A 26979-nucleotide genomic window follows, 5' to 3' on the forward strand; every position below is an offset into this window, starting at 1 on the left:
TCTAAGAAGAGCACTTTTATTTCATTCCAAAATAAAAGTGATTCAATCTCAGTGAGCAACCTCATTAGTTGAATATGTTTCTTCTGCATTTTATTTTTCAGAGAAGTTTTCTGAAACAATTACATAGAATGTGCATAATGCCGGTTTCATGCTTCAACTGGCAGTTCTCTAAGCTCTGAATTTTTTTGTCTTTACCTATTCATCTTCCTGCCCATTGCTTCTCTTTAAAATCCCTAATACCTTCAATGTGAATTCTGTCGCATTTGGTCTGATGAAGCTCCCGTGAAGCAGCTTTCTTGTCATAGTTTAATGTAGAGGAAAGTCACAGGGGCTAAACTGGTCCATGCTGGTTTTTATTCTGCACACAGACATCTCTCTCCCTGATCAGCATATCCTTCTGTACTTTTCTACCTTAAATCTAGCTTTCTCTTAAATTTGTTGATGTTACATGATTCAAATAAATTCTATGTAGTGTGCCCTACAGTCCAGTCACTCTGAGTAAAGACCTTTCTCCCAAATGTGCTGTTAGATATATTAGTGAATTAGAATCAGAATCAGGTTTAATATCACCAGCATATGTCGTGAAACTTGTTGTCTTTGCAGAAGCAGTAAAATGCAATGCATAATAATAGAAATAAAACCATGAATTACATTAAATATATATATATATAACACGAGGAAATCTGCAGATGCTGGAAATTCAAGCAACACACACAAAATGCTGGTGGAACGCAGCAGGCCAGGCAGCATCTATAAGGAGAAGCACTGTCGACGTTTCAGGCCAAGACCCTTCGTCAGGACCAACTGAAAGGAAAGATATATATATATAAAGTATTTAAATTAAATTAGTAATACAAAAATAGAAGTTAAAAGTAGTGAGGTAGTGTTAATGGGTTTAGTAATTGCCCTTTGTTTGAAGCTCCTCATAAGTGGAAGCACCTTTGCCATGTCTGCGCCTTCCAGCATGATAAAGAATTGAATAAGATCACTCATCTCCTTCTCTACTTTATGGAACCCCAGATAATCATACATGAAATGTAAGCAAAATTTTAGCTGGATTCTCTCTTGCTTCCTTGCTGCATATGATTTGAACAGGGAGCATCTACTGGCTCAGCAAACAATCTGCTGGAGGAATTCAGTGAGTCAAACTGCATCTGTTAGGGTGGGGGGTGGGGAGAGAAGTCCTTGGGTCAAAACTTGCATCAGGAATCCAGCAGATTGCTTGTTGCTCCAGATTGCAGCATCTGCACGCTCTTGTGTCAGCATCTTCTTGACTATTTGGTCAAAAAAGTCTTCACGTTTCTTCTCCAAACCTGTCATCAGCATGTAGGAATTTCCATCAAAGAGTGGGAATGGGGAGTCTAACCAGATATTGGCTCTTCGGTTAGTTATAGTGACTTCTTTTAAATCGAGGTCAAGAAAACTCTATAAACTCCTGTTCTGCATGCCAAAAGAATTGTTAAATATCTTGTTTAACTTTTTCTTGCAATAATATGTTATATTGGCACAGTGTCACCAGGGAAGAGTAGCATTTATTTATTCTTTGTGATTATAGAAATAAGCAGCAGGTTTTATTTTTAAAAGTTTATGGGAGAGAGGCTTTTACAGCAAATTGATGCATAAATTTGTCTAGGCCGGAGCTGTTTTCTTTGTAACCAAGGAGACTGAAGTGAAATTTAACTGAAGTGTGTGAAATTAACAGACCAGAGCAACAGAAAGGACCAGTTATCCATTAACTAAGGGCATAAATTCATTAATTAGCAAGTTAGGAGCATTAGTGGAGAGCTGGAGAGAAATGTTTTACTGGGCATCAGGAAGGGTGATGGAGGCAGAAGCCTTCAGCATCTTTACAAAGTACTGGGGTGAGTACGTGAGCAGTTGAAACCTGCAAAGCAGAGAAGTGAAATTAACCTCTGGTCCACTGTGGACACTTTAGGATGAACGGCCTCCTACTGAAACATACATTTATACGATTCCATAAAATTCCTGAAAATTCTATACCTATTAATAAGGTAAACTCTGCCTCCATTCACCAGAGAATTGATCTCAACCAGAATTGTTCAAAATCAGTTCTGGTCCCTTTCACTCAGGACTCCCCATGATTGCTCACCTCCAATAACTTTCAGTTCACCAACTTAAGTTCAAGATTCTCATCTTTCAAGTCCCATTTTGCTTCATCGCTACTTACCTCTGTAATCTCATCCACACCTAGAAAACCACATTCAACCAGTTTAAACGTTTAGTGGATAACCAGCATCGTTTACTCCACCAATTGTCAGCATGCTTTCAGACGCCCAGGTCCTAAGCTCTAGACAAATTTCCCCACCCTCCATCCATCTCTAAGAATGTCCTTAAAACCCATTTCCTTCTCTCTTATAGCTCAGTACAAGTTTATAGTTGATAACAATACCATGATGCATCTTGTGAATTTCACAATGGTTAAAAAGGATTCATAAAGGAAAATGGTGGCAGTTAGATCCTACTGAGGTTCCCCACCAGATATTCATCATGGCCTGTAGTATTTCCAATTGTCAGACAGCTTGTTAGCTCTCACTGTTTCCCTCTAACATAGAAACCCTTTGACATTAAGAATTTAAGGAGATTTAGTATGTGTTCAAAGACTCTTGCATAGTTCTCTAGACGTGCGGTGGAGAGCATTTTGACAAGATGCATCACTACCTGGTATGGTGGTTCCAATCAGAAGAGACTGCAGAGGGGCACAGACTCAGCCAGCTGCATCACAGGCACAACCCTCACCACTAACGAGGACGTCTTCAACAGGCAGTATCCATCATTAAGGACCCTCACCTTCCAGGGTATGCTTTCTTTTCATTGCTATCATCGGGGAAGAGGTACAGGAGCTCGAAGACCCACACTCAGTTCCTTAGCAATAGCTTCTTCCTCTCCACCGCCAGATTTCCAAGCTGTTTTGGAACCCATGAACGTTACCTCACTATTTTGATTTCTTTTTGCATTATTTATTTATTTTTAAATATATTTCGTTTTGTAACTTATAGTAATTTTTAATGTATTACACTGTACTGTTGCATAAAACAACAAATTTCATGACATATGTCAGTGATATTAAATCTGATCTGATTCTGATTCCAAGAGAGTGAGCAGTTTCACGTTTCTGGGTGTCAAGATCTCTGAGGGTCTAACCTGGTCCCAACAGGTTACTTTATAACGAAGTAGTTATAAAGAAGGCAAGGCAGTGACTATATTTCATTAGGAGTTTGAAGAGATTTGGTATGTCAACAAATGCACTTAAAAACTTCTATAGATGTACCGTGGAGAGCATTCTGATAGGCTGCATCACTGTCTGGTGAGGGGTGGGCTACTGCACAGGACCGAAAGAAGCTGTAGAGGGTTGTAAATTTAGTCAGCTCCATCTTGGGCACTAGCCTACAAAGTACCCAGGATGTCTTCAAGGAGCAGTGTCTCAGAAAGGCAGCGTCCATCATTAAGGACCTCCAGCACCCAGGGCATGCCCTTTGCTCACTGTTACCACCAGGAAAGCGATACAGATCAAGTCAAGTCAAGTCAAGTCACTTTTTAATTGTCATTTCGACCATAACTGCTGGTACAGTACATAGTAAAAATGAGACAACGTTTTTTCAGGACCATGGTGTTTATGACACAGTACAAAAACTAGACTGAACTATGTAAAAAACAACACAGAAAAAAACTACACTAGACTACATAAAGTGCACAAAACAGTGCAGGCATTACAATAAATAATAAACAGGAAAATAGGGCAAGGTGTCAGTCCAGGCTCTGGGTATTGAGGAGTCTGATAGCTTGGGGGAAGAAACTGTTACATAGTCTGGTCGTGAGAGCTCGAATGCTTCAGTGCCTTTTCCCAGACGGCAGGAGAGAGAAGAGTTTGTACGAGGGGTGCGTGGGGTCCTTCATAATGCTGTTTGCTTTGTGGATGCAGCGTGCAGTGCAAATGTCCGTAATGGCGGGAAGAGAGAACCCGATGATCTTCTCAGCTGATCTCACTATCCGAACCAGGCAGTGATGCAGCTGCTCAGGATACTCTCAATACAACCCCTGTAGAATGTGATGAGGATGGGGGGTGGGAGATGGACTTTCCCAAGCCTTCACAGAAAGTAGAGACACTGCTGGGCTTTCTTTGCTGTGGAGCTGGTGTTGAGGGACCAGGTGAGATTCTCCGCCGGGTGAACACCAAGAAATTTGGCGCTCTTAACGTTCTCTACCGAGGAGCCGTCGATGTTCAGCGGGTAGCGGGGAGATGCTTGAAGGCACACACTCAATGATTTAGGAACAGCTTCTCCCCCTCTGCCATCTGATTCCTAAATGAACATTGAACCCTGAACACTACCTCACTTTTTTAATGTATATTATTTCTGTTTTTTTGCATGATTTTTAATCTACTCAATATATGTATACAGTAATTGATTTACTTATTTATTTGTTATTATTATTATTTTATTTTTTTCTTCTTCTTTTATATTATGTATTGCATTGAACTGCTGCTGCTAAGTTAGCAAATTTCACGACACATGCCAGTGATAATAAACCTGATTCTGATTCTGAGTAACACACACAAAATGCTATAGGCCAGGCAGCTTCTATGGAGAAGAATAGAGTCGACATTTCAGGCTGAGACCATGATTCTGAGTAGTCCCTTGGAAAAGATATAGCAATACTGTATCCTAGCGACTCTTGGAGACAACAAACTCTTCACTCTTGTGAAAGCGAATGAGAGGGAGCTAACTGACAGCAAATATCTTCAAACAAGAAAAATAAATATCTTTGCTCAATAGAGTCCAGGGGTAAAATTACTGCAGGAAAATGGTTCATTGAATGACCTACACTTGAATCAAATGAGAAATGGAAATGCTGCATTTTGTATTTAATCAGACTTCAAAGTACAGGATGGAAGCTCAAAGTCCAGTTCACTTCCTTTTCGTACATGGCCTGTTTTTCCCATTAAAATACCACATTTGCCGAGCGTCCACTTTCGAGCTGATACTCCAAGAGTAACTCTGCCAGAGCTGAGCAGATACTTTAACCCTTTGTTTCTGTGTTTCAGGAAGTGATGAGGTCCGAGGGTAATGAAGCCAGGGTACGGTATAGGGAAGGAAAGAGCTTCAGAAGGTTCATCATTATCTAATTCAAACAAATATAATAAGCTGGATAGTGAAATTTCTTCTCATATAGAGTAGTGAATCTCTTGTATTCCCAACCCAGAGAGTTGTGGAGGCATGGTCTTTAGAAACTTTTAAAGTGGAGATAGATAAATTTTTGAAAGATCAGAGGATTGGGGGCTATGGAGATCTGACACAGACAAGGAGTTGAGCACTGAAGATCTTATCTTCAACAACTTCCTTTGGTAGCTTGTTCTATTATCCACCACTCTTGGTGTGAAAAACATTTCCTCTCAGGCCTCTTGTAATTTGCTAATATTACTTGTAAACCACTCTCATTTTGAATATTGGGGGCATGGCACAAGGAGTTTAGTGGCCCCCTCCTGCTCCTGTTTGCTCGTGGAGTCGCAGGAGTTTGCAGATGTTGGGATCTACAGCAACCAACGATCTGCTGGAGGAACTCAGTTGGTTAGACAGCATCTGTGAGGGTGGGGAGTGATGGACAGATGAAGGATGCTTCCAGTTGAAATCCTACAGTAGGACCCTATTTTCTCATGTTCTTGTGCATTGTGTCAGATGACTGGAGTGGGGAAGTATCCAATAAAGGAATAAAAGCCCACAAAATATTCTTACAAACCACGGGTATTCTACACAAAAAGTCTTAACTATGCTCTCACTGGGAACCCAGAAAAAGGGACGTTTGATCATATGTTTCAGCCCTGGATAAACAGTGTTTGCAGTTATCGAGAAGGTTGGTGATGTGGGCCCCACTCCAGAGGCATGAGTACAAAATCAAAGCCAACTCTGTTAGTTGAAAGTTTAAAGTTCAAAGTGAAATTTATTATCAGAGCTCATAGCTGTCACCACATATAATCTAAGATTCTTTTTCTGTGGGCATAATTAGCAAATCCATAGAACAGTAACTAAACTGTAAACATCAGCAATTATAAACTGTAAACAAATTGTGCAAATGCAGATATAAATAAATAGCAAGAAATAACGAGCATGAAATAACAATTTAACAGTGCCCTTAAGGAGTCTAGCTATCCCCCTTTACTCAAGAGCCCGATGGTTTACTGCACTGAAAGATTGCTACGGTGGTATTGACGTAGCATTTTACCAATCTCTTCTCTCAGGTGGATCCAGGGGGACCATTCTGGCAAAAAACAACGGAATTCTTCCACATCATAGAGCTGTACAGCACAGAATAGGGCCCTTCGGCCCCACTCATCCATGCTGGCCGTGATGCCTCAAGCATTTCCTCCAATAGCTCATTCCACTTAACCACCACACACACTGTGAGAACAAGTTGCCCCTCAGATCTATTGTATACTGCCAAAATTAATTGCTATGCCATCATGGGTCATAGCCATCATTTCTATGGAAGCAAACTGTCCACCACTCTCATGAATTCTTTAAGAAACAGTGTGACTTCAGTTCACCCTCTGGGCACAGTTTGAACTGAAAGCCCTGCGAACTGCACATGGTTGCCCCTTCCGGTGTATGTTGCATCTCCATGCCCAGTGGGACCTAGTCACAACCTGTTCCAACGACGAAGAAATTGGCAGAGGACAATAGACAAACTGGGGTCAGGAGTTCACAGAGTAGTCTTTCAGCTGCAGAAGATAAAAAGAAAACGAGTTTAATTAGGCGGTAATGGGGCTGTGATGCAGGAGGATAACCCATCAATTCAATTACTGTTTATTAGAACCATTAAGGATTGCTAATCATTTTATTCATTTAGTGATACAGCACGATACAAGCCCTTCTGGCTCAAACAGCTCACGCTGCCCAATTTCACCCATGTGATTAATTAACCCACTAACTTGTATGTCTTTCGGATGAGGGAGGAAACCAGAGCACCCGAAGGTCACAGTCATGGGGGAGCATGTATGCTCCTTAGAGACAGCAGCAGGATTTGGCACTGTAAAGTGTTATGTGAAGTGTGACACTACCATGCCACCCCCACAATATAACTGAAGAGCCCACACTGGACGAGATGACGGAGGTTGATGTACCTTCAGGACACCGTCAAAAGCAAACCTCAAAGGAAAAGAATGGTGGATGGGAGACTTGCCTTGTTTTTAGTTCTGTCCTGCTTGAGCTCGAGAAGGAAATATTATCCTGATCCTCCACAAGAATCAGCCGATGAAGAAACAAGGGCAGCTCGCGGATGGACATGGCGGCTGGCCAACGTTCGGTGCACGAGGTTACGGGAGGGCAGCAGGAAATATGTGAAGTAATCCCAGAGATCTGTGCAGCAATGCTGGCCATTATAATGTATGCTATTAAGGCATGTGATCATGTTAGTGGTTAGAAACGATCACCCCCACGTACAGAGCAACAAAAGGATAACATTTAAGATGAGGGATTAGAAGGGAAATGCGAGTTATTTTCTCAAGAGAATTGGGATGGGTGTCTGAAAGTTGCAGCACGAAAAGATGACGAGCAAACCGTCACAAACCTCGCTGAATATTTGATTGGCTGTGTTCTCCTGGAGGTCCTCCCTTGTTTAACAAACGTCCAAATTGTGCGCAGTCTCAACGTACGAGTGAGTGTTTGGGATGACAGTGGACGGACTTCTGGCTGCTGTTGGCCTGCAGGCATCTTCCCCGGTGTGGGAACTTATTTCTCAGCTGCGCTTCTGCCTAGCGAACCGTTCGGGTTACGGATAGTTCACAGCAACAAAACCCAGTGTGACCCGGGGAAGACCCATACAAGGCTTCAGATTAACGGGGCAACAGCTTTCTTTTAGAGGGAGGTAAATGATGGGCTGATCTGTCTCTGACATGCCATGAATTTCAATGAACCACAAGTTATTATAGCACCGAATGAAACTGTTCATCCTGTTATATCGAAGTGCAGGTTCCCCCAGGTTATGAGGGGGTTGCATTCCGGGAAACGGTTCATAATGCAAGCAGTTCATAAGTCAGAACTGAACAGTTTTGCCTGGCTTCACTAAGTGAGTGAGCTCCGTTGGTCAGGGTCGACCGTGGATGTTGCATCCTAGCTGTCTAGATACCCGAGACTGGGCAGTATGATATGGAGAGCAAGCTGTTGCCCGTGCACCAAGCTCCCCCCTCTCCGTACATGTTATGAACCTGAAGGAATGGCAGAGACCGATACGGTTTGCTACCAGCAGCATCGCAGGAGTCGCCAGTCAGCGTTGAACTCAACGTAGGACTGCCTCAGAGATTCCAGCTCCAGATTCCTTTCCTTGCGGTTCGCTCCTGAATCCTTCCCTACGAATGGTTCTGGCTGCAAGTCTGCGGAGGTTTGAGATCAGAGTTTTCCTCCTCCTAGATGAGCTGCCAACCACGGCTTACTCAGAGAGTAAATGAGTGAGTCTATTCAGTGCACCCGGCTCTGTTCAGCTCAGCTACTGTGGCTCAGTGGGGGAGAGAAGTCACATGAAGGTGTCCCATTCCCACCCAGCAGGAGATACCTGCAGCCCCACAGAAGCTGGCAAATCACTCCACCAGTCTGCTTGTCCCTATGGATGGGGCATCTGGAAGTCAGGTGTTTGTAACCTAGGGAGGACCTGTACATCTTGATCTTCTACCTCTTTCGAACCTCCCCTCAGCCTTCTTGGCATGGAGAAAAACAATTCCAGTTTCTGTGGTCTTCCTTGGAGCTTAAATCCTTCACCCTCGGAAGCATTTGAGTAATTCCCTTCACCCTGATCAGCGCTTGATGCACCATCAATAACTCACTCTGAGATGTAAAGGCGAGATATCGGCTTTTATTGACCGGAAGAAGGAACAAGCAGTGATTGACCACCATACTACATCCTGGAGACAGAGAGGCCGGGCTCAGACCTCCGTCACCTTTATACAGGGGTCTGAGGGAGGAGCCACGGGAGCAGTCATCAGGGGACGTGTCCAGACAGGTATATGGAGTTCACCACAGCGCTTACACATCCTCCATAAAGCTTGCTGACTGGCATTGCATAAAGATTCTGCAGATGCTGTAAGACACACAGGATGCTGGAAAAGCTCAGCACGTCAGACAGCATTGAAGGAAGGAACAAACAGCTGATGTTTTGGGCTGATGTGCCCTGATGAAGTTCAAGTAATTTTCTCATAAACACAGGAGATTCTTCAGATGCTGGAAGTCTTGAGGAACACACACAAAATGCTGGAGGAACTCAATAAGTTGGCCAGCATCTATGGAGGGGAAGCATTGGCTGTTTACACCCCTCCAATAGAAGATGTCTGACTTGCTGAGCTCCTCCAGGATTCTGTGTGTGGTGACCAGCACTGGTTTTGATATCACAGTTGTGACTTGACCTCCATTTTGTTCAGGATTAGCATAACTTCCTTGACCTTGTACACTGTCTGTACATGTGATGTCTGCATTTGAGTTTGACTTGCAAAGTGCTCCATTAACAAGCCCTGCCACATTAAAGCATTTATATACTCCTGCGGTCAGTCTCTCTGTTGCTTGACATTCTTTAGATCAGATGAAGTCTCTATATTGTTCTTCATTCTTTCTCCCAAAGTGTTAAAATGTCCATGATACAATGAGTCAGCACATCTCAAAGTGCTCTAAGCAATCAGTCATTTGCCCAACATTTTGTCAGCAAAAATGACAGGCATTCTGCAGATCAAGCAAAGAAGTTAATTTGTGTTATAAGTTAGATTTGTTGGGAGAGGAAGGTTTAAGTAAATTTCTCTTAAATACGAGAGATTCTGCAGACTTTGGAGGTCCTGGGAAACACAAAAAAAGTGCTGAAGGGTCTCTGCAAGTCAGGCAGCATCTATGGAGGAGAAACATCAGCTGTTTATTCCTCTCCAATCGATGCTGCCTGGCTTGCTGGGTTCCTCCAGAATTTTGTGTGTGCTGTTCAAATAATTTTCTCACTCACTCTGAACCAGATGAACCATCTCACCTCCGACATTATTCCACTCCTCCTGTACAAGCTGGGCCATTTGCCCACACTGACACCTATTTGCATTTTATTTTTCATGCGTTCCACCACAATCCTTTAATACGATGGATTAAATCCAAGTGCAGCAATGGAGTGGATATTTGGTTCACATTGACATTTCCAGCTAAATGCCGGAATTGTACTTAGTGTCAAAAATTTGCCAAAAACCTTGTAAATTTTTCCACTTCTTTTCTGGAAGTCGCTGTGTTTTCCTTGATTTTTTGTTTAATGATGGTGCAAAGATGAAATACGAACGTAAGCTAACCAATGATATAAAAAGATACCAAAAGTTTTTCAGATATATAAAGAGTAAAAGAGTGGTGAGAGTGGAAATCAGACTGCTGAAAAATAACATTGGAGAGGTAGTAATGGGGGGCAAAGAAATGGCGGATGAATTTATAAAGTGTTTTGTGTCAGACTTCACTGTGGAAGACACTAGCAGTGTGCCACAAATTCAAGAGTGTTGGGAGACAGAAGTGGATGTAGTTGCAATTACTTTGGAGAAGGTGCTTGGGAAGATGAAAGGTTTGAAGGTTGATAAGTCACCTGGACCAAATGGACTACACCCCAGGGATCTGAAACAGATAGCCTTAGTAATGATCTTTGAAGAATCACAAGATTCCAGAATGGTTCTGGAGGATTGGAAAATTGCAAATGTCACTCCACTCTTTTAGAAGGGAGGGAGGCAGATGTAAGGAAATTATAGGCCACTTAGCCTGCCTTCAGTGGTTGAGGAGATATTGGAGTCTACCCTAAGGATGAGGCTTTGGGTATTTGGAGACACATGGTAAAATAGGCCAAAGTCAGCATGGTTTCCTTAAGGAGAAATCTTGCCTGACAAATCTGTTGGAATTCTTTGAGGATATAACAGGCAGGATAGACAAAGGGGTGGGTGGATGTTGTTTAATTGGATTTTCAGAAGACTTTTGACAGGGTGCTGCACATGAGGCTGCTTAACAAGATAACAGCCCATGGTACAGGAAATATACAAGCATGTATAGAAGATTGGCTGACTGGCAGGAGGTAAAGAATGAGAATAAAGGAGGCCTTTTCTGGTTGGCTGCCGGTAATTAATGATGTTCCACAGGGGTCAGTGTTGGGACCGCCTCTTTTCATCTTATATATCAATGATTTGGATGACAGAATTGATGACTTTGTGGCTAAGTTTGTGGATGATATGAAGATAGGTCTAGATAGAGTGCATGTGGGGAGGTGAGTCTATGGCCAGAGGGACATCTATTTAGAACAGAGATTCTAAATTTCTTTAGCCAGAGAGTAGTGAATCCATGGAATTCCTTGCCACAGATGGCTGCAGATGCCAAGTCATTGAGTATATTTAAATTGGAGGTTAGTAGGTTCTTGATTAGACATGGAACCAAAGGTTACAGGGACAATGCAGGAATATGGAATTGAAAGGGATAATAAATCAGGCATGATGGAATGATAGAGCAGACTCAATGGGCTGAATGGCCTAATTCTGCGCCTTTGTCTTATGCTCTTATTGATATCAGCTCCTGGTACTTCAAGAGTGTCCAGTCTGCCAGTCTTGCATATCTCATAAATTTAAACTATAAAATGCTTGCTAATGTTTTGTGCTTTGCTTTTAAAAGTATACCACTGGGCTCCCCCACCTTCTTCCGTTCCCCCATAATGTAGTATTTATTGGGTAGTTGGAGTCTAAAACCCTTTCAGCCTACAGTATAGTTGTTAACTGAACAGAGCTTCAGCTTTAACAGGGCTTCTGGTAGGAAATTGGTTTAATTTTCACCCATTGCTTGGTGCAAAATTGGCGTAACAATGGCAAATGTAGTAATTAGAAACCACACCATGTGGGACCATTACTAAATGTATTGGTCCCAGTTCAGGGTATTCCTGGAGACCCACATGTTTGGGCATTGGGAATCCTATATATGTTAATAAGGGCCTAACTCTTCAAGGACCCCTACCAAAAACTAATCTCCAATGAGCAAGGCAGGAAATGCAGCTGTTCTTCCTGGGCTATACAGCAGCTGTTCTGGCCTGAACAAAAACTGGCCAACAACAGGTACATTAAAAATAAAACATTTATCTTCAGACTTTGATTTGGAACTCTAAGAGGCAACAATTTTTCCTCCCAGATCCACACACAAACCTGATCTCCCATTGTTATTCCATCCTTGTAACAATCATCACATCAGCACATCACAGGAATCCGTCTCCCCTCTATAGACTCTATCTATACTTACTGTCTCAATAAAATAGCCAGTATCATCAAAGACCCTACCCACCCCAGACATTCCCTCTTCTCCCTTCTCCCATCAAACGGAAGATACAAAAGTCCAAAAGCACATGCCACCAGACTCAAGGACGGCCTCTGTCCCACTGTTATCAGATTCTTGAACACAACATTTGAACAATAAAATGGGTTCAGCTGAAGAACTTTCTCTACTGGGCTGGTAGTCCTGATTTCAAGAAACTTCAAGTTCCCAGGCCAATTTCAATTAATTTAGTTAAACAAATTCTAGAATCAAAATTAAAATATTACATTTAAAATTAAAACTGCTGGATTGCCATAAAACCTATCTGGTCAGAAACCTGTTGCCTTATCTCTGGTTGTGACTCCATATGCCTGCTATGTGTTTGACTCTGAATTGCATCCTGTACTTTAAGAAGCCAAAGGCAATTAGAGACAGGCAATAAGAAAGCAACCTTGCCAGTGATGACCAGCTTCCATGAATAAATATGTATATTTATGAAGTGTTTTACTATCCTTTTGGACATTTGTACATTATTACGGTTACATATGTTACTGATTTTCTTTCAGTAACAATAGCGAAGTTGGGAGACAGTTGCGTTCAGGTCCATTGAACTTCCATTTGGCTGCTGGCTTTCCTTAAACTTGGCAAGAAGTTGTGATCAGAGATGCTTTTCAGATAAGTAGTCATTCTGAGGTTTCGAGTGAGTTGGACTCTGGAGAACATGAGAACCAAGTTCGACCCTATGCTCAAAGAACTTACTTCATCCCTATCTACCCTGGGGGAATAGTGGTTAGTTGCTGTCTACCAACGGACCAATGGATCCAGGCTTGAGATGGAAAAACATTACCATGGGTGGTTGCTGACTTGATGTGGGGGTCATTATGGCTGGTATCTGAAAATGATTTGTCACTGACTACGCCTACACAGTCTTGCATTTGATTTGGTCTTCCTGTGAGTGTTTCCATGTTGGCTGCTGAACCAGAACATTATTAAGCATACTGGAAATACTTGAGGTTGTGCTTTGGGAGCAGGCTTATATGAAAGTAGGCACAAGAGAGGTGCGATGAGTTTTGCTCCAATAATAAAAGTAGCTTTACTCCAATACTATCGGCCTCGTTTTCACCAAAATACTCAGCAGGTCAGGCCAACTCTACAGAAAGAAAGCCAGAACTAAGGTTTCTTCAGGTTGGGAAAAGCAAGAAAACAAGACGCACAAAATGCTGGAGGAACTCAGCAGGCCGGGCTACCTCTATGGAGAGTAGTAAATGTTGAATATTTGGGCCAAGACCCTCATTAGAACTGGAAAGGAAGGGGGAAGAAGCCAGAACAAGAAGGTGGGGAAAAGGGAAGGAGAAGTACACAGCGGCAGGTGATAGGTGAAACTGGGAGAAAGGGAGAAGGTGAAGTTAAGAGCTGCAAAGTTGATTGGCGAAAGAGATAAAGGGCTAGAGAAGGGGGAATCTGATAGGAGAGGACAGAAGACCATGGCAGAAAGGAAAGGGAGATGATGGGCAGATAAGAAGAGAGAGTGTGAGAGGGAAACAAGAATGGGGAACGGTGAAGGACAGGAGGCGGAACAAATACCAGAAGTTCAAGAAATCAGTGTTCATGCCCTTAGGTTGCAGGCTGCTCAGACGGAATATAAGGTATTGCTCCTCCAACCTGAGTGTGGCCTCATTGTGGCAGTCGAGGAGGCCATGGATTGACAAGTCTGAATAGGATTGGAAAGCAGTTGCAGAGAGGGTGACGGATGGAGAAATCAAACAAGATGTCTGAGGGAAGATGGAGAGCAAAATCATCCAGGTGTTCAAAATACTGCAGGTGCCGAGTAAGTGAGTGAGATGAAAATGTCTTAACGGCAGCTTATCTGTCTGGACGAGGTGCAGAGGGAGATGAATGAATGAAGTAGAGAGAGGTAAAAAATAAGGGAAGTAGGAATTGTAAGATGAAGAACATATCAGCTACTTGAAATCTGGAATAAAAATAAACACCAAAAATTCTCAGCAAATCAGATAGCATCTATAGAATTATTTTTTTTTAACGGCATAAATAACACATGTAGATGATCTTGCACATGAGCTGGCTCATTCTAACAAAACCTGGAAAGATTGCTTTTCTAAAGTTGGGCAGCGTTACCCAACCACTGAGCCACAATGCACACTGGGAATACGAATTCCAAATACAAAAACATTTAGTGACATTAACACAATGTGATAGAATATCCCAGGGTCCACAGAATACACCTGTATGCTTCTTTAATTTATGTTAAGTTACAGAATGAGAACAAACCATTTATAGACCATCCTTATTTGTCCCAGAGAAGGGCTTAGCAGTTCTAAAGGAAAGTCGGGTCAAGGAAACATTTCAAAAGTGGAAGAACATATAGAAAAAATAAAATAAGATCCAAGGATCCATGAATACAGGTGTGGAGAGAAATTATATTGAACTTATGTAAAACATTGGCTAGGCCACAGCTCGAACATTGCATCTAATTTTGGTCACTGCTCTCTGGGAAGGAGGCAAAGTGCCTGGACAGCACGCAGAAAAGACTTACCAGTTTGGTAGGAACTTCCCTTTGTAAGGTTTTACTGGAGATGAAGCAAAGAAGATTGGAATGAGATTGGATAGAATAGTTGAGGGACATGCTGTGGCAGAGTCAATAGGCGAAATTAATGGATGGGACCATGGACTTAATACTTTCAGCAAAAGGGGCATTCTGATGACTTTTTTTTTATATCTAGAAGAGTTAGATAAAAGTTCTAGAAAGAGTTAATTGAGTTCCTCAGAAGGGAATTGGATAGGCATTTGCTAGAGAATAATTTACAGGGCTATGAAGAAAGAGCAGGGGAAATGGGAATGGCGGGTTTGCTCTACCAGGAGCTAGCACAGACCTAATGGGATGAATGCCTACCTTCCCCGCAGAAGCGATTCTAGGATTTTGAAACTCATTTCTCATGCTAAAGGCACTGCCAGAAGTGGTGTTGGGCTGGGAAGCAGCAGGGTTTTTGACCCAATGGGAGAGAATGGGCATTGTTCGATGCCTGTGCCAAGGATGGTAAGGGGAGGAGACCGCAGTGTTGTTCCTGTGTAGACTCCTTGCTCCTGCTCGATGGCTCAGTAGTTGTCATTGCCCCTTCCCTTTACTGCATGGCAGGCTGCTGCCAAAGAGTTAACAAAAAAAAAGAGGAAATATTTATTTTTAAAATAAACTCCAGACAGTTATAATATAAAGAATAACGAATGTTTGGCAGTAAGTTTCAATGTTAGTCATGTCAGCAACCTATTCACCTGAATTACTGCCTTGTAACGCATTGCCAACTGTCAATGTATGTGTGTGTGTTTGTACCCTGACTGTGTTATGCCTCTATCTCCACGTGGTGAAGTTTATTTATTCCAGACCGGCCCCATCTGTTATGTCAGGAGTTCACTTTTCAACACAGTATCTGAATACACAGAGTTCTAGCCCAAAGTAAAGCCACACAAGGTCCCACATCCCTTTTGCTCCCTCCTCCTCCTTTCCAAGTTCACTTGGCACACTATCCTCTAATGTATTGACTTGCAAATTCCTCATCCTGGTTTTCAAATCCCTCTACTATTTTATTACATTTCAAGAACAGAAGAAATATGAGCAGTAATAAGCCCCAAACCTGTCAAGCCTACTTGAGTACTCTGCATAACAGCTGATCTTGTGCTCCATTCTCTTTGTGTCCTGATTTCCATAGCTCTTAATTCTCCTGGTGTCCAAAAATCTAATGATCTCACAAATGGGGTATCCACAACTCTCGGGGTAGGACTGTCCACAGACTACTACTCACTAAATGGTTGGATTTTTATTTAGAGACTCAATGGTCTCCCTACCCACCACCCATCCCCCAACCCCACTAGATGTAGGTCCTCCATCTTCAATGTACGGCTTCTCAGCATCTACACTGTTAATCCCGCTCAGAATATGTGCTTCAATGAGATCACCTTTTACCTTCCTAGAGACGTGAAGGACTGCAGACTTTGGAATCCAGAGCAACAAACAATCTGAGGAACTCATTGGGTTGTCAGCATTTATATGGGGTGGGAAGTGGGTAGAGGGGAGAGAGGGGAATAGAGATGTTGATGTTTTATGTTTAAACTCTGTATCAGGTCTCGAAACATCAACAATTCCTAAACTCCCCTCATCCCCCACAGCTACTACTCCATTTCCTGAGTTCCTCCAGCAGAATTTTGTTTTGTTGCTTCACCATTCCTATTGCGCTAAATTCATTTCAGCTTCAATCCAGAATAATGTCTATCTCACCATTCCAACTGAATCTTCAGCCTCAGAACCATTTCTCACTGTCCTTTCCTACAAGAAGCTTGTAGATGTGAATAAATACTCCATCTGACACTCTACTCAGTCTCTTTCCGTAAGAGAGAATCAGAATCTGGTTTATTATCACTGGCGTGTGTCGTAGTGGCAGCAGTACCGGACTTCGGAGCAAAGGCTCCCGAGTTTGAATCCAGCCGGCTCCAAAAAACCTGGAGAGGGATGGGCTCCTCCAGGGTTCAGATGCCCAAGTCACACCGTACGATGAGCGATCACCAAAAAGATCGGTGCAAAAAGCTTGTCATGACGGCGCCCCAACGAATCCACCAGGAGTTAAGGGTGCGCGCGCACACACACACATACATATATATACACACACACACACACACACACACGCACGCACGCACACACACACACACACACACACACACACACACACACACACACACACACACACACACATACATGTCATGAAATTTGTTAACTTAGCAGCAGCAGTTCAATGCAATACTTTATATAGAAGAAGAAAAATAAAATAATAATAAATAAGTAAATCAATTTACAGTATACATATATTGAATAGATTAAAATCATGCAATAAACAGAAATAATTGTATATTAAAAAAGTTAGGTAGTGTTCACAGGTTCAATGTCCATTTAGGAATTGGATGGCAGAGGGGAAGAAGCTGTTACTGAATCGCTGAGTGTGTGCCTTCAGGCTTCTGTACCCCCTACGTAATGGTAACAGTGAAGAAAGAGTATGCCCTGGGTCCTGGAGGTCCTTAATAATGGATGCTGTCCTTTAATATTCTCATAGCAGCTTTGTGAGATGATCCAAGATCGTTCTTTGGCGAGAAGAGGTTTATTATAAATTCCAGTTACATCTGCTGTGATTGCATGTATGACTGTACAGATATCAAGTGTTGTTTATCATTGTTATATAACAGCAAACAACATAGACACTACAGCACAGTGCAGGTCTTCCGGCCTACAATATTGTGATGACCTACTCGAAGATCGATCTAACCCTTTCCTCCTATATAGCCCTCCATTTTTCTATCATCCATGTGCCTATCTAAGAGTCAAGTCAAGTCAAGTCACTCTTTATTGTCATTTCAACCGTAACTGCTGGTACATTACACAGTAAAAACGAGACAATGTTTCTCAGGACCATGGTGCTACATGAAACAATATAAACACTACACTGAACTACGTAAAAACAACACAAAAACTACACTAGACAACAGACCTACCCGGGACTGCATAAAGTGCACAAAACACTGCAGACATTACAATAAATAATAAATAGGACAATAGGCACAGTAGAGTGCAGTAAATTGGTGTCAGTCCAGACTCTGGGTATTGAGGAGTCTGATAGCCTGGGGGAAGAAACTGTTACATAGTCTGGTCATGAGAGCCCGAATGCTTCGGTGCCTTTTCCCAGACGGCAGGAGGGAGAAGAGTTTGTATGAGGGGTGTGTGGGGTCCTTCATAATGCTGTTTGCTTTGCGGATGCAGTGTGTCGTGTAAATGTCTGTAATGGTGGGAAGAGAGAACCCGATGATCTTCTCAGCTGACCTCACTATCCACTGCGAGGTCTTATGATCTAAGATGGTGTAATTTAAGAACCAGGCAGTGATGCAGCTGCTCAGGATGCTCTCAATACAACCTCTGTAGAATGTGGTGAGAATGGGGGGTGGGAGATGGACTTTCCTCAGCCTTCGCAGAAAGTAGAGATGCTGCTGGGCTTTCTTTGCTATGAAGCTGGTGTTGAGGGACCAGGTGAAATTCTCCGCCAGGTGAACCCCAAGAAATTTGGTGCTCTTAACAATCTCTACCAAGGAGCTGTCGATGTTCAGCGGAGAGTGGTTGCTCTGTGCCCTCCTGAAGTCAACAACCATCTATTTTGTTTTGTTCACATTCAGAGACAGGTTGTTGGCTCTGCACCAGTCCATTAGCCGCTGCACCTCCTCTCTGTAAGTTGACTCGTCGTTCTTACTGTTGAAACCCACCATGGTCATGTCATCGGCGAACTTGATGATGTGGTTCGAGCTGTATGTTGCAGCACAGTCGTGGGTCGGCAGAGTGAACAGCAGTGGACTGAGCACACAGCCCTGGGGGGGGGGGGGCCCGTGCTCAGTGTGATGGTGTTGGAGATGCTGCCTCTGATCCGGACTGACTGAGGTCTCCCAGTCAGGATGTCTAGGATCCAGTTGCAGAGGGAGGTGTTCAGGCCCGGTAGGCCCAGCTTTCCAATCAGTTTCTGAGAGATGATTGTGTTGAATGCTGAATTGAAGTCTATGAACAGCATCCGAACGTATGTGACTTTTTTGTCCAGGTGGGTTAGGGCCAGGTGGAAGGTGATGGCAATGGCGTCGTCTGTTGAACGGTTGGGACGGTACACGAACTGCAGGGGGTTCAGTGAGGGGGACAGCAGGGTCTTGCTGTGCCTCATGACAAGCCTCTCAAAACACTTCATGATGATGGATGTGGGTGCAACAGGATGGTAGTCATTGAGGCAGGACACTGGAGACTTCTTCGGCCAACAGGGACGATGGTGGTCTCTTAAATGCCTCTAATGTATCTGCCTCTTCCACAATCTTATCTTTATATTTTGCAGATTTTCCAAGTGCCATTGCTTCACATCTCTGGTGTCTTTTCCAGTCCTATAAATCTCCAGGTTGACAGCGTTCCTCAATTTCTGGGTCTCCTGGGCGTTCCTAATGTCATCATTAGTCTCATCATTTCTTCATGTATTTGCTCCTGAGGTGTGGTCAGACCACGTAAAGATGGCAGATATCCTTCCCTGAAGCAACCAGTGAGGATTGATCTGACAATCTAGAGATTTCATGGCTATAGTTACCGAGGCCAAGTAATTTTTAATTAGAGTCATGGAGTTATAGAAAACTACAGCACAGGAACAGGCCATTTGGACCATCTAGTCTGTGCTAAACCATTAATCTGCCTAGTCCATCCACCTACACCGAGACTATAGCCTCTATATGCCTCTCATCTATGTGCCTATCCAAACTTCTCTTAAATGTTGAAATTAACCCCACTTCCACCACTTGCACTGGCAACTCGTTCCACACTCTCACCACTCTGAGTGAAGAAGCTTCCCCCCTCATGTTCACCTTAAGTATTTCATCGTTTACCCATAACCCATGACCTCTAGTTGTAGTCTCACACAACCTCAGTGGAAAAACCTGCTTGCATTTGCCCTATCTACACCCCTCATCATTTTTTATACTCCATCAAATCTCCCCTCATTCTTCTATGTTCTTTGAAATAAAGTCCCTACCTATTCAACCTTTCCCTATAACTCAGGTCCTCAAGTCCCAGCAACATCCTTGTAAGTTTTCTCCGCAGTCTTTCAATCTTATTTACATCTTTCCTCTCAGTAGGTGACCAAAACCGTACATAATACTCCAAATTATGCCTCACCAACGTCGTATACAATTTCAACATAAAACATAACATTCCAGCTCCAGTTCTCAGTACTTTGATTTATGAAGGCCAACATGCCAAAAGCTTTCTTTGCAACCCTATCTACCAGTGACACCACTTTTAAGGAATTATGGATCTGTATTCCCAGATCCCCCTGTTCTACCTTACTCCTCAGTGCACCGTGTAAGACTACCCTGGCTGGTCCTCCCACAATGCATCACCTCACACTGTTTTGCATTAAATTCCGCCTGCCATTTTTCAGAACATTTTTCCAGCTGGTCCAGATCTTGCGACAGGTTTTGATAGTTTTCCTCCTTGTCTGCTACAGTCCCAATCTTGGTGTCATCTGTAAATTTGCTGATGCTGTTTACTGTATTATCACCCAGGTTGTTGATGTAGATGACAAACAGCGACGGAGCCAGCACTGATCTCTGCGGCACACTACTAATCTCAGGCATCCAGTCACAAAGGCAACCATCTACAACCACTCTCCGGTATCTTCTGCAAAGCCAATGTCTAATCTGATTTACTATCTCGTCTTTAATGCCAAACGACTGATCCTTCCTGACCAACCTCCCATACGGGATCCTATCAAAGGCCTCGCTAAAGTCCATGTAAACATCCACTGAACAACACACACAAAATGCTGGTGGAACACGACAGGCCAGGCAGCATCTATAGGGAGAAGCACTGTCGATGTTTCGGGCCGAGATCCTTCGTCAGGACAAAGGGGACTGAAGCTAAAGGTAAGAGTCTCCATTATCTTATTGAAGGGCAAAACTGGCTTGAGAAACTATCACTCTTGATAATCTTGATAAACATATTTAATCTATTTGCATATTTAATCTATAGGGGCTGCAGGTATCTCAGTACATGACTTACTAATGTCGCACTATTTGAATAATCTATTTATCCACTATGTTGGGAAGCGTGGCAAACCTCCTTCCTTGCTGTAATTTGTGTTCATATTGTTTTGCTGTTCCTTGCTCTTCTCATAGATTTCCATTTCTGTGTTTGTATTGTCAGCAAGTATGGATGCGTTTCATTCTGACCTTTATCCAATTTATGAATATCAATTTTAATGGATAAACATCCACTGCCTTGCTTTCATCAACTTTCCTGGTAACTTCCTGGAAAAACTCTATAAGACTGCATAGACACAACTCACCCTGCACAAAGCCATGTTGACTACCCCTAATCAGTCCCTCTCTAACCAAATACTTATATATCCTGTCCCTTAGAATACTTTTCAATAACTTCTCCACTACTGATGTCAGCCTCATTGGCCTATAATTTTCTGGTTTATTCTTAGAGCCAGTCTTAAACAACAGAACAACATTAGCTACCCTGCAGTCCTACAGTTCCTCACCTGTCACTAAGGATGATTTAAATATCTCTGCTAGGGCCCCTGCAATTTCTGCACTTCCCTCCCACGGGGTCCAAGAGAACACCTTGTCAGGCCCTGGGGATTTATCCACCCTAATTTTCCTCAAAACAGCAATCATCTCCTCCTCTACAATCTGTATAGGGTCCATGTCCTCATTGCAGCATAGTCTCACATCTACAGACACCATCCATCACCTGAGTAAATACATATGCAATAAATTCCATTTAAGATCTCCTCCAACTCCTTCAGCTTCAGCATAGATTACCACTCTGAACTTCCAGAGGACCAATTTTATCCCTTGCTATCCTTTTGCTCTTAATATTTCTGTAGGAGCCCTTGGGGCTCTCCTTCAACTTGTCTGCTAAAGCAACCTCATGTCTTCTTTTAGCCCTGATTTCCTTCTTAAGTGTTCTCTTGAATTTCTTATACTCCACAAGTACCTCATTTGTACCTGCCTGCCTATTGTTGCTATGAACCTCCTTTTCCTTGTCCAGAGCCTCAAAAGCTCTCAAAAACTGAGGTTCCATCAACCTGCTATCTTTGCCTTTTATTCTGCCAGAAACATACAAACTCTCGACTTTCAAGATTTCATTTTTGAAGGCTTCCCACTTATCAAATACACCTAATACACCTTTGCCAGAAAACAGCCTGTCCCAATCCACACTTTCCTTTCTGACACCATCAAAACTGGCCTTTCTCCAATTTAGAATCTCAATTAGACCTATCCTTTTCCATAATTACTATGAAACTAATGGCATTATGATCACTAAATGCAAAGTACTCCCCTACACAATCTTCAGTCTCCTGCTCTGCCTCGATCCCTAATAGGAGATCTAGTATCGCACTAGTTTGGGACTTCTATGTAACGATTAAGGAAGCTTTCCTGAACAAATTTGACATCCAACCCTTTTACAGTACAGGAGTCCCAGTCAACATGTGAAAAGCTAAACTCATCTACTTTATTAAACCTGTGTTTCTTGCAACAGTCTACAATCTCTCTTCAACTTCTCTGCTCTAAATCCCACTTACTCCTCAGCTTACCCTCATTAGATGAGCTCTCCAGTCTGTCCTGGCTGAGCACTGACATGACATTTTCCCTAACTAGTAATGCCACCCACTAATACGTTCTGCTCTATTACATCTAAAACAATGGAACCCCAAAACTTTGAGCTGCCATTCCTGCCCCTCCTGCAACTAAGTGTAACACCAGCTCTATCAACCCACGTTCGTCTAGGGGATACTGCCATCTGCCCACCAAACTGTGTCTCACATTTGCGTAGATGCTGTGTAATGCCCACAACGTAAAAGATCAGACAGTACACAATAAGCAATTAAATAAATACACTTTATAAATCTTACTGTGACTATGTGGTTAGTAGGGAAACAAATATAACAGAAAAAGGCACCACACTTAGAGTTAAACAGTTGCGCACAATCATTGGAGCTCAAAGGACAGGGTCTTCTCTCCATCACTAAATCTCCTCTGAACTCCTCGACCCTCGGACTGGGACCAGCCACAGTGGTCTACCGTAGCGCTTCCCGCACGTCCTTCCTCTTCGCTTCTCCTCACCGAACTTCACATGCACCAAGCCCGGTTCCCACACATACAGATAGAATAACATGACTTCCATTGGTTAGTTCCCTGTCATCAGTAGTTATAACCCAAACATCGCAGCTACCGAAAAACATTACCTCAATCGTTAACATTGCAGAGAAGCCATTTTATTATTAGGAATTAACATTACAGTTAATATTCTGAGAACCCTACATAAGTCTCAACAGTGGCTACAATCTCATAATTCCATGTGCTGATCCATGCCCCAAGCTCATCTGCCTTTCCTATAATATTCCTTGCATTGAAATATACACAGCTCAGAACAATAGTCCCACCATACTTGACCTTTTGATCTTTGACCTTGTGTGTAGTCTTAAGAACATTTTTATCCAAAACCATTCCACCTTCTGTTCTGGTGCTCTGGTTCCTATCCCCCTCAACTCCAGTTTAAACCGTTGCCCCCGCCGTGCCGCACTAGCAAACCATCCCCTTAGGATATTGGTCCCTCCAGTGCAAGCTGTCACTTCTGTACAGAGGAGTGCCCGATGTTCCAGAAATCTGAAACTTTTCTCCTTAGCCTCGTGTTAAACCATATGATCTTCCTATTTCTGATCTCACTGGTACTTGGGATAGGTAGCAATCCTGAGATCAAAACCCTGGAGGTCCTGTCCTTTAACTTAGCACCTAAATCCCTGAATTCACTTTTCAGAACTTTGTCACTCATCCAACCCATGTCATTGGTATCGACATGGAACGCAGCTCCTGGCTGCTCACCCTCCCTTTTAAGAATGCTGTAGACTCGATCTGAGACATCCTTGACTCCAACACCCAGGAGGCAACAAACCATCTAGGAATCTTGTTCTCATCCACAGAACCTCCCTTCTGTTCCCCTAACTGACAAATCCCCTATCACTGCAGCTTGCCTCTTCTCCCACCTTCCCTTGTGTGCCACAGATCCAGATTCAGTACCTGAGAACTTCTCACTGCGGCTTCTCCCTGGTAGGTCGTCCCTTCCAACAGTAACCAAAGTGTATGCTTATTATTGAGGGGAACGGCCAATTAACCTGACACTTGGAATTAAATTTCCATGCAGCGTTTTGATTGAACTCCTGACTATGAGCATTTTGTTGGTTAAGTCCCAAGTTCTTAAATTCTCTGCCTAAACCTTAAGATTCAAGATTGTTTATTGCCATTCTTCAGTACACAGGAAAGCGAAATGATTCTGGACCTGATGCAGCATAAGAAATATGGGGTGCATAAAGAACACAATACAAAAACACAATAAATAGAAATATATAAAATTAGCTTATGTACATAGATTGATTGTATGTCCATAAATAGATGCTATGTACAGGAGTATTTATACAAAAAGTGACTAACAGAAAAGAATAAATTAGTGGCGTTGGGGAGGGCTAGTGGGTAGAGATGTTGAACAGCCTGACTTCTTGGGGGTAAGTTACTGTTTTTGAGTCTTGTGGTCCTAACATGGATGCCACTGTAACCTCTTCCCTGATGGGAGTGGGACAGATGGTCCATGAACAGGGTGGGTGGGATCCTTTGTGATAATGCTAGCTTCCAACCGGCATCTTTTCTGGCCTCTTCTTCACTCTACCTCTTTTCTCTAATTGAAGGATGTCATAAAATTCTATCTCACTGACCAAACTATTGGCTGTCAGTTTGGTACCTCGGTACACAGCTCAGTGTTGAACATGGAATAAAAACAGAAGATGCTGGAAGCACTCAACAGCACCTCATAAAAGAGAAACAGTTAACATTGAAGATCCTTTGTCAGTTCCCAATTTAAACTGATGAGGTGCTCTTTGACCTGAAATATCAATTCTGCGTAGCATTTGAGTATTGTTTCATCAGGTTTTTTTTTAAACTGAACTACCTGTTGTTGTTTCAGCCAACTGTTTCCTTCACCCCTGCAACTAATTGGCATTCAAAGAGGCATCTGGGTGTTGATATTGCAAGACAGCAGTTGGTTCCTAAGCCATTGGTTGGAGAATTCAGAAGCAGAACTGCCAATGGTTACACTGATACATTAGTCAGACTCCAAGAGCAACGAGGCTTTTGAAAGACCATGGAAAATTATACCAAGTTTTCATTCTAACACCAGGTCCTTTTCTGCTGAGTATTTTTTTTTAATTTGTTCTTTCCGTCCACGTACAACCTCGGCACACCTGGGATTTCATGTGGTAAAGCTCCACAAATATGTCAACCGAACATTTTGAAATTATTGGAATGCTATTAATAAATTAAGTGAAAAATAAAGTTTTCTTATTTGCTCTTTAACAATCCAGCTGTAATAACATCCAGTGGACATCGCACTTGGTCAGAAAAGTATTAATAAAGATGACGCAGGTTCTATGCCTGAGTTGCCTATAATTGCAATGTAGCAGGGTTCTTCAAAATGAAAGGGGCAACTGTAATTGCCCTGTATCTCCATGGTGAAAATTTACCCTCCATTACAGGCCAAAAAAAGGACTGAATTTCTGAAATGCTGTTGCATTTTCTGTACAGATATTCAGATACAAGTTCCTCCCCTTCCGCATGAAACATTAGACACGAAAGTTTCTGCAGATGCTGATAAAGTTGAGCAACACATAAAATGCTGGACGGACCCAAAAGGACAGTGATGCACCATCAATAACTCTTGGAGACGTGAGGCGAGATATAGGCTTTTATTGGCTGGAAGAAAGAACAAGCAGCAATTGACTACCACACTGCATCCTGGAGACTGAGGCCGGGGCGGTGTCTCCAATCGCCTTTATACCGGGGTCCGTGGGAGGAGCCACAGGAGCAGTCAGCAGGGGGGCGTGTCCAGACAGGTATATGTAGTTCACCACAGACAGGCAGCATCTATGGAACAGTCCTGACATCCTAATAAAGGGTGTCGGCACAAAATGTGAACTGTTCATTCCCCTCCATAGTTGATCGGCTGAGTTCTTCCACCATTTTGAGCATTTTGTATGAAACATCAGTTAGGCCACAGCCAGAGTGTTGTGTCCAGTTCTGATCGCCACACTTTAAACATGATGTGGAGGTACTAGTGACAGTGCAGAAGACGTTTACAGAATTGTTCTAAGGATGAGAGGTTTCATTTCAGAGATTGGACTAGTGAAGGAAAGGCAGAAAGTACTGGAAACATTCAACAGGTCAGGCAGCATCTGTGGAAAGAGATGCAGAAGTAACGTTTCAGGATGAATGAGTAACTCCATTTCTCTATTCACAGATGTTCTCTGATTTGATGAGTCTAATGAAGGGTTTGCACCATGCACCATTAACTTTGCTTCTTTTTCCAAACACATTGCTTGACCTGTTTAACGTTTCAAGCATTGTCTGCAAGCCTTTGATTTTCTTGATTGGCAAACCCTCTCTATCGCTCAGCGGCAAAGAAGGTTGAGAGGAGATTTGGTCGAGCTGGGCAAAATTGTGATGGAGAGGCATACCTATTACTGATTATGCAAGATCAGGACAGTGCAAGAGGTTAAAAATTTTGTCCAAAGTACACAAAGTGGTTTTGAAGAAAAAAAACAGTGAGTATCCATGGTCTAGAATTCATTGCCTGTGAGGATGTTGGAAGCAGAGGCAACCAGTGCTTTCAAAAAGGAATCGGATAGTCATCTGAGAATAGATTCTGGCTGTGGGGAAAGTGCAGGGGAGTGAGCGTGTTGGGATTGCTTCACTAGGAGCCAATAAAGACATACAGAACAAGAACATGGCTTTTGCCTCTCTATGTCCAGTCAGGCTATTGTACTTACTCACATATTCTTCTGTATTTGGTCCATAGCCTTTTATGTCTTGGAGGTTCAAGTGCTTGTCTAAAGTCTTCACGTATGCTGTACAGGTATCTGCCTCCTAGATTCCAATCACTCCTCAAAACTCATCTGAAGCTCTTAACTCATAGATTTACCCTTTTACTTGTGACACCCCATCAAGGGAAAATTAATTTTACTACCTACCATGTCTATCCTTCCATAATATTGTACACCTCTGTCAGGTCATC

General features: G+C 42.8%; 2 long non-coding RNA genes across 2 annotated transcripts in view; one reads left to right on the forward strand and one right to left on the reverse strand.

The window, feature by feature from the left end:
- LOC140740352 (uncharacterized) overlaps positions 1-26979 on the reverse strand; it is a 44401-nt gene that overhangs the window by 16198 nt on the left and 1224 nt on the right. The gene's annotated exons all lie outside the window — the stretch shown is intronic.
- LOC140740351 (uncharacterized) lies at positions 1791-25125 on the forward strand. The gene is made up of 3 exons (XR_012101828.1): positions 1791-1862; positions 20415-20774; positions 24877-25125. It is a non-coding gene; the product is annotated as an uncharacterized lncRNA (long non-coding RNA).

Source organism: Hemitrygon akajei, chromosome 16 (assembly GCF_048418815.1).
Source record: "Hemitrygon akajei chromosome 16, sHemAka1.3, whole genome shotgun sequence".
Taxonomy (NCBI): Eukaryota; Metazoa; Chordata; class Chondrichthyes; order Myliobatiformes; family Dasyatidae; genus Hemitrygon; species Hemitrygon akajei.